The sequence below is a fragment of the Camellia sinensis genome, chromosome 6 (assembly GCF_055761805.1).
Source record: "Camellia sinensis isolate YWXY chromosome 6, ASM5576180v1, whole genome shotgun sequence".
Taxonomy (NCBI): domain Eukaryota; kingdom Viridiplantae; phylum Streptophyta; class Magnoliopsida; order Ericales; family Theaceae; genus Camellia; species Camellia sinensis.
The window spans coordinates 140644265-140654462 of NC_138966.1; the positions used below are offsets into that span (position 1 = coordinate 140644265).

General features: G+C 37.5%; 1 pseudogene across 1 annotated transcript; it reads right to left on the bottom strand.

Annotated features, from left to right (window-relative positions):
- Positions 1 to 1707: 1707 nt before the first annotated feature.
- LOC145792927 (large ribosomal subunit protein uL18-like) lies at positions 1708 to 7429 on the bottom strand (annotated as a pseudogene). Its single transcript, XR_014333156.1, has 6 exons — positions 7352 to 7429; positions 5250 to 5366; positions 4036 to 4119; positions 2949 to 3008; positions 2698 to 2868; positions 1708 to 2031 (listed from the first exon to the last, which is right to left on the bottom strand). The product of XR_014333156.1 is annotated as a large ribosomal subunit protein uL18-like (transcript).
- Between the last annotated feature and the right edge of the window lie 2769 nt (positions 7430 to 10198).

Genomic DNA, 10198 nt, shown 5'->3' on the forward strand with positions numbered 1-10198 from the left:
TGGGGTTGGAAAAGTATCTTATGGGGTAAAGAATTAATTTTGAAAGGTTAATTGTGGGTGGTGGGAAATGGCAAGCATATTGATCCTTTTGAGGATAATTGGATTCCTACTCTCAGTAGTGAGATGGTGGGAAGAAGAGTGGGGCAATGTTTTAGCTCATTTAAGGTGGAGCACTTGATTGATTTTCAAAATCGGGTATGGAGGGAACCTTTAGTTCGAGCATTATTTCCGGTACAAATGGCTGAACACATTAGTAATATTCACCTTCCCCTGGAAGAGAGAGAAGACCAATTGGTTTGGAAATTAACCAAAGATAGAAGGTATTCGGTCAAGTCAAGTATTATAAGGTGGTTTCTGAGAAACTTGTAATCTCACCAATTAGGGAACACAATAGAAGGGATGTTTGGAAAAGACTTTGGAAACTCAATATTCCTCCTAAATGGGCTTTGTTTATTTGGAAACTACTACATCAAATATTGCCAGTGCGAGTTATCCTTCATTCACAAGGTATAGAGACTTCTGTGTGTTGTCCAAGATGTTGATAGAGGAGAAATCCATTGAACATTTATGTTTCCAATGTCTGTATTCTAAATATATATGGCGGGAATCTCGTTTGGGCTTTGATTTTAATATTGGTGAGGCGATGTTAGTACAGGAGCGGTTGGAAACTTGTTTTGGAATGCTCCTAATGAGGAAGATGATGTGGCATCAATCAAAGTTTTATTGGGTATTTGGCTTCATAGAAATAAGGCTGTTTTTGAAGGAGTGGTTGATGATCCATTTTGGTTTCTTCAGAATATCATTGAGCAGTTGGGGGGAGGTCTTGAGGATGGGGGCCAGGAGCTTTGGAGAGATATTAATTCATCGTTCACTCCTATATCTAGTATTGCCGATAATGCTTTTATTGTGACTAACAATTTATCTTGGATGCCAGGTGTGTGTTTTGATAGGATTTTGATTGATGGCGCATGGATGAAGTCAACAAATCAATCTGGAGCTGCATGGGTTGCATTGGATTGTAGTGGGCATGCTATTGTGTATAGACAATACACTTTTGTGGCTCTATCAGCTTTAATGGCTGAAGCGAAGGGTTGTTTCGAAGCTATGAACTGGTGTGGCCAACAGAATATCAAAGCCATTACTATTTATACAGATTGCCAAGTGCTTATCCAGATGATTAAGAAAGTCAAGGACGTAGATTGGGAGATTATCCAGAAGATTAAGGAAGTAGATTGGGAGATTATGAATGTTGTATTAAATATTAGGTCTCTATGTAATCATTTGCTCCATGTATATCTAAAGCTCTAAGAAAGGTAGTTGAAGCAGTACATGTTGCTGCTAAAATTGCCTCTAAATGGAGCAAGTGACTTTTGTAATATTTATTATGTGCTATGATATTTTGTCTTTCCTCAAAGAAAAAAAATCATATTGGCATGAATTTATTGTCGAATCATACATAATGATGCGACTTATTGTAGAACTTTTATTTCAAAACAGAACACCCTTAAAGATGAATTTATTTATAATAGTGACACTTTCACATTATTCTTGTCATTCTTGTCACATTTTTTATATGAATTTTTATGTATGTTTAGAATTTTTGTTCCAAAGCATGCAAGAGGGCTACAACTATAGATGGGAGACTAGCAATTAGAAAACTCCCAAATCCACTGCTGCTATTAGATAGCACAATACATTGACAGTCAGAAATAATAATGCATTTCATAATATTCAAAAAGTGTCTAATTGCCATCTTCAAATAAAAAAATCCAAGCTACAAAATTGCACCCAAAGAAACACAAACAAAATTTAACAGGTTTGAAACTAGACTGCAGAGCAGCATCATTGTGCACTAAGAACATCTCATATGTGACTCAAATGCCAAGCCCCCAAAGGCAAAGGTACTACTACATTCATTCGTCATCTTCATCATCCACCTCCTCATCAGCTCCTGCTGCTGCATTAAGGGCATTCAGTCGTTCAATCAAGCTAGCCTTCCTTTCATCATATGTCAGCTTCTTCAAGTTGTACCTGGTATACAATACAAGGTATAGAGAACTTACTAAACTATCCAAAAAATTGAATCACACTTTTAAACATCCAAGCAAAAAAGACGTTGTAGCAAATACTGCACTCAACCAGTGAATGAATGATGGAATATGCAAACAAAATTGCAAAGGTTTTGGGTTTTTGTTTTCAAAATTTTAAATTTTGAAAACACAATAACAACACATTCAGCACATGCTTTTGCTTTCAGTTTTTTGAAAACTACTTTATAGACAAGGCTCTGAAATGTAACACAAGCAGTGTATTCACTTGTTGCCAAAACAAGTGCAATCACACCAATGAACATTAAACAAAAGCTCATTCCCACTTTAAATTCTCTTGGGAAAAAACAATAAAATGTTTCCTGTTCTCTACAAACAAAAAAACATGCAACCAAATGACCACTAAATCTCTTGCAACTTAGAAGTTTGAGTTAAAGATCCAAACTTATCTGGCTGTTAACAAAAAAAAATGCATCACATAGCCAGAACTAATATAATGATCTTGGGTAAAATGGATTAAAACCGAAGTAAAAGTATTGTCACCTTCTTAAGGCAAATAATAATGATCGGAATGGAAAGTAAAGCATAAACCTGATTCCCTTGAAAAAAAAAAATGATAGCATAATTTCAAGTTATTTTTAGTGCTTACCTCTTGTGCTGCTTAGGTGGCTCCTTCTCAGACTTCTTTTGAGTGGGGGCCTGCACGGATGGCAGCATGAACTTTCTTGTACAGCTCCTCAATGCCATCAAGCTCAATTCCTCTCTTGATATACTCAGCAAAATGAGACTGATACTTCTCTGGTTCGTCCTCCATCAAAATCTAAGTAACAATCAATAAAATCAAGTTCATGATTGAAATTAAGTGTTACAAGAGGCACAAATTCACATCTTAACCCTTACCTTCATATATGCAGCAACTTGCCCCCCATAAATATACTTGCGGTGAACCTCAGCATCCAGCTCCAATCCAATCCAAGTTTTCTTTCCGAATTGTAAGGAAAAGAAAGATCAAAGATGTTTGTCCCTGTTCTCATCTCTGCGGCTCAGGTGATCCCAAATCCCTTGATTCCACTAGCAACTGAACAGATCAAACTGGCAAGGACCACCGGCGAGTAAAATCTAGAAGTCCTGCAACTTTGGCTGAAGAAACTCAACTCTGTTGCATGCAGTGCTGATGATGTGCTGGATGAACTTGCCTTGAGGTACAAAACCGATTCAAGATAGCTAATAAGGTCAAGAACAACAAGGTATGTAAGTTCTTCTACTTCTGCCTCTCAAATCCTCTGACATTTCGTTTCAAGACGGCTAATAAGGTCAAGAATATCAATTTGTTGTTAGATGAGCTATGTAAAGGAGCAAATGACATCGGTCTTAGACTAGCTGATCAGATCTTAAATGCTGCTAGTACTAGTGTTGAACCTAGAGAAGTCAATTTCAGGCTGACTCACCCCTTTGTAGATAATAAACAAGTTGTGGGAAAGGATGGTGATGTGTCAACAGTAATAGACATGTTACTTAGCTTTTACAACACTGTAGATGATTTATCTATCATTGCCATTGTAGGAATGGGTGGGATGGGCAAGACAACCCTTGCTCAGCTAGTTTACAACAATGAGAAGGTGGTGAAGCATTTTGGTTATCAAAGGATGTGGATTTGTGTGTCTGATGATTTCATAGTTCTAAAGCTATTGAATCAGATGGTACAATCTCTTACTGGGAATAAGTTTGACACAGACAATATTGAAGGAATAGTGAGAAAGCTTGCAGCAAAACTAAATGGAAAAAAGTATTTGCTTGTACTAGAAGATGTTTGGAATGAAAATCCTGACAAATGGAAGTACATGAGAAATTCTTTGGTAGGGATAGGTGGATCCGAGGGAAGCAAAATTATAGCTACAACCAGGAGTATGCACGTGCTATCTACCATGAGGACATCTCCATCTCTCACTCATCATCTGAACCACCTATCAAAAAATGAAAGTTGGACCATGTTTCGGAAAAGAGCATCCTTCAAGAAACCAGAAAATCTCTTATCACTGTGAGGGATATCCAACCCGCCATCCAATGCTCCCTGTAATGAAAGTATAGCACACGCATGAAATCGCATACAGGGACAAATAATTACAGCAAAGCAGGGAACACAGACAGTGATGCAATAGCATGAATACTACTTGCCAAAAGATCAAAGACAACTAGGAATGACAAATTAAAAAAAAAGAAACCAGGCAAAGTTGTGAAGTTCAACATCCCTTAATTCATTCATGACTTGAAACATACACACAGTTGAGGAACCCTGAGCCCTGGGGCATCTCATAAAATCATTTTTTTTTTTTTAGGAAAGCCAAAAACTTGCATGACTGCTTTGCTGCGATGCTAGATTCACATCCCTAACAAAATAGGAATAGTTAAAAAATTGGCAGATGGCAACTATAGTGAACAACATTTTATGGTGCCATGAACCATTTTGGTTCCATTAGTAGAATGGATGCTCCCATTATACCACAGTATAACTTGCTGGATGGAGAAGGATGTTCAAATTGACAAGAAAAATGCCTCCTTTGAACTGTTGGATTATATTAACAATTTAGGAATAAATAACAAACACAAAACTGACAAGGAGTGCTCAGAATATTATCTGGAACCAAATTTCATTTTGATAAAATTAAGATTAGCATAATAATTCACATAAGCAAACATAACTTCAGAGATATAGCAACAGACTAAAACACAAACTGATCAATTAGAACATTTTATCAACAATAAAACACTGTACATTTATGGTAAGAAAAGCTCATCCAAGAATAAATATTTTTCCTTTCAGCCCAACAGCATTGGTCAGATAGAGGCTCTTATATATGGCTAGGAAGTCTAACCCTTGAAGTCATAACTGACCCAGAGTAAAACAAATAAAAAATGGCCCAAAAAAAATAGGAAAACACATGTCAAATTAAGGTGTGATGAAATAATATCTCCCACTTGCATAACAGACTCAGTGTCAAAAAAAAATGATATTACAATTAACAGTATTCAGATCACAGACAAACAAAATTGGTAAAATACCATAAAATATATATATATATATATATACCAATCATCAAATTATCTGCATGTCATGAAAAATAAGAACATATAGAGCATCTCATTCTAGTAATAAGTTCAAATAGTATAATTGTTTATTGTAAGATGTATGCATGGAAATACCTTCAGAGCACCAAAGACACGGTTCCCAGTGGTGGTTCTAGTAAGGCCAACATCGAGGAGAGCACGGAATGGCCTCCTACTCTCTGCTGGCTCAACTGAGAAATCCTCTCCAGTTGCCTAACAATATATATTTTTTTTTTTTGATCGGCAAAAGAGTTTAACTTTCTTGATGAACGAAGAGAGTATTACATCAATAAAGAAAAGAGATAAGTGCAAAAAGCATCATAACGAAACAAACCAATCCCAACTAGGTTGGCCCCAATAAGTCCACCCAATCATGTGCTAGCACACCATCAAGAGTTCGTGAGTAACCAACCACAAACAGAGAAAGCGGAAACAGAAAATAAAGGAAGAGCAAAACAAACAGCCATCCTCAAAGAGCCCCTCTGCTCACTGCTGCACCTCAGATCATCACTTCAATTGGTTAATGAAAGGTAGCAAACAGCACAAGGCAGCAAGACACCAGAGCAAACAGCAGCACAAGACAACAAATAGCTGCACAAAGGCAGAACAGAACAGCAGCAGAACAAGATTTAAGCCATCAAAATGCACCTCCTAATCTGGTTCAAATTGGATAAAAAATCATGGATGGAATAGGAGTTCCCAAATGAGTGGCTCTGCAACCAAATTGGCATTCCATATTTGGAGTTCCTACTTCCTGATTCTAGTGCCAGGCCACCAATCAAATAAGTCCACCACAGAGCATCAACAACTGGCAGCAAGAATACTATCCTGCCAAGCATTAGCAGCATCTAGCAGCAGTAGCAAATTGGTTGCACTCCATTTCTGCAGCCGCAACTAGGTTGACTCCCAACTATACACAATAACACACTTGCTTCAAATTAGATACTATGTCATGAACTGAGTACTTCAGCTCTGACAAGTATGATTTTGCCCATAAAGCAACTCTAACCTTCACCAACCTAGTCAATTCTGAAAAATCTAGCTTTGCCTCTTTAAACAAACACTCATTTCTGAGTTTCCACACAGACTACATTAGTGTTAAAGGAACTACCTTCCAAATTTCCTTCACCTGAAACTTGTATCTTATACCTGACCACCTATATAAGAGTTCCTCCACTGAACCAGGGATGACCCAATTCAAATTCCACCATTTCACAATATCAGACCAAACTCTCCATATCAAATGACAATGTAGTAGCACATGATTCATGGTCTCCACTTCAGATTCACAAAACACACACAGTGTGTTGGCATTGGGATTCAACACTCCTATCCTACGCAAAAAAAATTTAATCCTACCTCTCCAAGCTAGCCAACTCAGAAATTGCACTTTGGGAGGAGCTATATTCCTCCAAATGCTCCTAGTAATTGATTTTTCAGGTCCTTTGGATGATTCCACTCTTTTCCACACTGATGCCACACTAAAAGACCCAGAAGAGTGTGCTAACCAAGAACAAGAATCATCAACCAATGCATTTAGAGTAGGTGCATTATGCAGCAAATCATTCAACTTGGACACTTCCTCCTCTTCCCAAGCAAAAAGAGGCCTTCTAAAAGCTAGCTTCCAGTCACGACCCACTCCTTTCCTTTGGAAAAAAATGCAGCAATGAACCATCTTTCTCAGTTGACAATGAAAACAATCTGGGAAAGATTTCACTAAGGCTCTGATTGTTAAACCATCTATCAACCCAAAACTGAATCCTTTTACCATTACCCACAACTGTTTTGACATTATTGAAAAAGAATTCACTCAAAGCAAGATTAGTTAAATTCATTGATAATACATCCTGCCGCAGAGTAGACATCATACCTAAATCCACTGGTAACAGACTCCATCTGCCACCAATCCCTCCATACTTGTTGCACAACACATGTTTTCACAATGCATTCTCCTCTCTACCATACCTCCACCACCACTTTAGTAGTAGGCAATCATTTATCTCCCACAGATTCCTAACCCCTAACCCACCTTGAATCTTACTCAAACATACCTCCTACCAACTAACTAGATGTACTTTTCTCCTCATTTCAAATCCTCCCCAGACAGTTGCCTAACAATATAGTTCATATGCACATTAAATCTAACAATGCAAAAGAGGAAAAGGATACTATAAATGCTAGACTTGAATTAGGCATACCTCCACATTGCCCTCATACTCATTGTCCATCTCGAGCATTTTCAAGACACGGCGGGCCAAGAGCAATCCGGTACAATAAGCTGCCAACATCAGTTACAGGAATCAAAAACGCAGCTAGAATCAAGCAACCATGGACCGAACGACATGGGGAGAGATGAAGAAGAAACAGGAGGAGAGCAAAGAGTAGTTACAATACCTGCAGTCGAAGTTGCTTGTCCACTCGAGCGACCATTTGTGCGCTCGAGCGGAGATCGCGGATCTGTTTTCTATAAATATGCGATTCAGTCAGATTGTAGGGTTACGGCTTCCAGATCTTCTTCTTGGGTATTAGGGTTTTCTTCTGGAGCTTCTTTGCTTGTTTCCTTTGATATCTGTGAGAGATTAATCATGAATTGAGTAGATTATATCAAAGGGTTTGTTTAGTTTGTTTTATTCAACAAAGAGAGAGTTGTTCTTCGGTAGATTCCGAAGAATTTGGGCCTGAAGATTTGGTGGATTCTGGAGTGGCTCATCTTCGTGGATTCGACATCGGCGTTGTGAATTCAACATTGTACAAGACAATTCCGAGGTGAAGACGGGGCTGGAAAAGGCACATAGGGGTCGATTCGATTCGGGCGTAGATTCGCTAGGTAATTGAGAGTATACTTGTGTAATTCCTTTATGTCTTCTGAGTGGATTGTTTTGTGGCTTTTGCCCATGGTTTTTTATCACAATTGGAGGCGCTCCAATTGTGGTTTTTGCATGTTAAATCGTTATGTTGATTTGTCTTTGATTGTTTGATTGGGATTGCTATTTACTCATTAAAATTGATACATAATCACAAATCAATATGTAAGGGATTTCTAGATTTTTCATGAAGGATAAGCATTTCTAGTGTTTTGGGTTCAACAACAAATGAATATACGCTTAACAAGACAATAAGACAATTTCCATGCATAACATGTCATGATTTAAATAAATAAATAGATAAAAACTAACAAAGCATTTGCAAGATCTTATCCTACTAGAAGATATTGGAAAATGCAAGCTTCCACGAATTATATTGAAATATAGGCAGACTCATGGATACAAATTGCACAACAAAGCAATATTTGGGGGTGTTATACTTGTTTTCTGAATTATTTGTCATTTTTTTTTTTGTTTATTTTGTGTATACATTTAATTTACACACACACAACCACTGGGTGATAACAATCTTAAAGTAGATTTCTATTTTTTTAATTTATTTATTTGTGTTTTATACAGACGAATATTTTGTTTCGAGAAATTAAATACTAGTCATATACTATTTAATTTCTTAAATAGTAGTAATATAATGTTTAATGATATCTTTGATAACATAGTAGTAATATACTATTTATCAATGAAATTTTGTTACAGAATATTATTTTGTCTATTTTATGTGTAAAATTATTCTATAAAATTCTATGATTATTGCATTTTTATTTCATCAGAAATATGACTACTGAACAAAATAGCATTGAGACTATTGTTACTCCGACCCCCACACTCGTTGTACCAGTAATGACTTCGGCTCCGTCAGTACCTGTAAATCATGGGGAGAAGCCGAAAAAATTCAATGGAATTGATTTTAAAAGATGGCAACAAAAGATGATGTTTTATCTTACTACATTGAATTTGGCTCGCTCCACTCATGAAAAAGCTCCAGCGCTGAACGAGGAACAAATTGACCAGCAAGTGGTTGCCACGGTCGAAGCATGGAAGCTTGGTGATTTTCGGTGTTGGAATTATATCCTCAATGGGCTGGACAATACATTGTATAATGTTTATAGTGTCAAAAGCATAGCAAAAGAGTTGTGGGAATCTCTAGATCTAAAATATAAGATAGCAGATGCCGGTACGAAGAAAATCGTTGTCGGTCGTTTTCTGGATTATAAAATGCTTGATTCCAAAACAGTTATTAACCAGGTTCAAGACCTCCAATTAATTCTCCATGACATACATGCGGAAGGGATAACCCTCAGTGAGTCCTTCCAAGTAGCGGCGATCATTGAAAAATTACCGTTATCCTGGAAAGAATTTAAGAATTATCTGAAGCATAAGTGCAAGGAGATAAAATTGGAGGAACTGATCGTGTGGCTCAGAATTGAGGAGGACAACCGTGGTTCCGATAAGAAGTCAGGAAACCATATCATGCCGGCTAAAGCAAATGTTGTGGAACAAGGACAATGGTCAAAATTCAACAACAAGCAGCGGAAGCATGATGGCAATGGTCCCAAACAAGGATCCACTAGGAAGATAACGGGTTCAACAAAATGTTCAAAGGCAAGTGTTTTGTGTGCGGCAACGATGGACATCGCGCTAAGGATTGTCACATTCGTAATGATGGAAGGAGTTCAAGCAAAAAGCCAACACAAGCCAACATAGCCAAGGATTTCTATCTTTTCAATGGAGTGGCAGACATCAATCTTTTTAGAGTAATCTCTGAGGCTAATTTGGTGGGCAATCCCAAGGAGTGGTGGGTGGATATTGGAGCAACTGCAATATCTGTGCAGATAAGAAGATGTTCAAAACCTACAAAGCGGCGGAGAATGGAGAACAACTTTTTTATGGGAAACTCCTCCACATCAACTATAGAAGGACAAGGAAAGATTATGCTGAAAATGACCTCAGGAAAAGAGTTCACTCTTAACAATGTACTCTATGTGCTAGAGATTCGCAAGAATCTGATTTCCAGGTCTTTGTTGATCAAGAATGGGTTTAGATTAGTCTTTAAATCTAACAAGGTTGTAGTCTCCAAGAGTGGAATGTATGTGGGGCGAGGTTACATGAGTGATGGGCTTTTTAAGCTCAATGTACTAACTGTTGTACCCAATTTGGCTATTA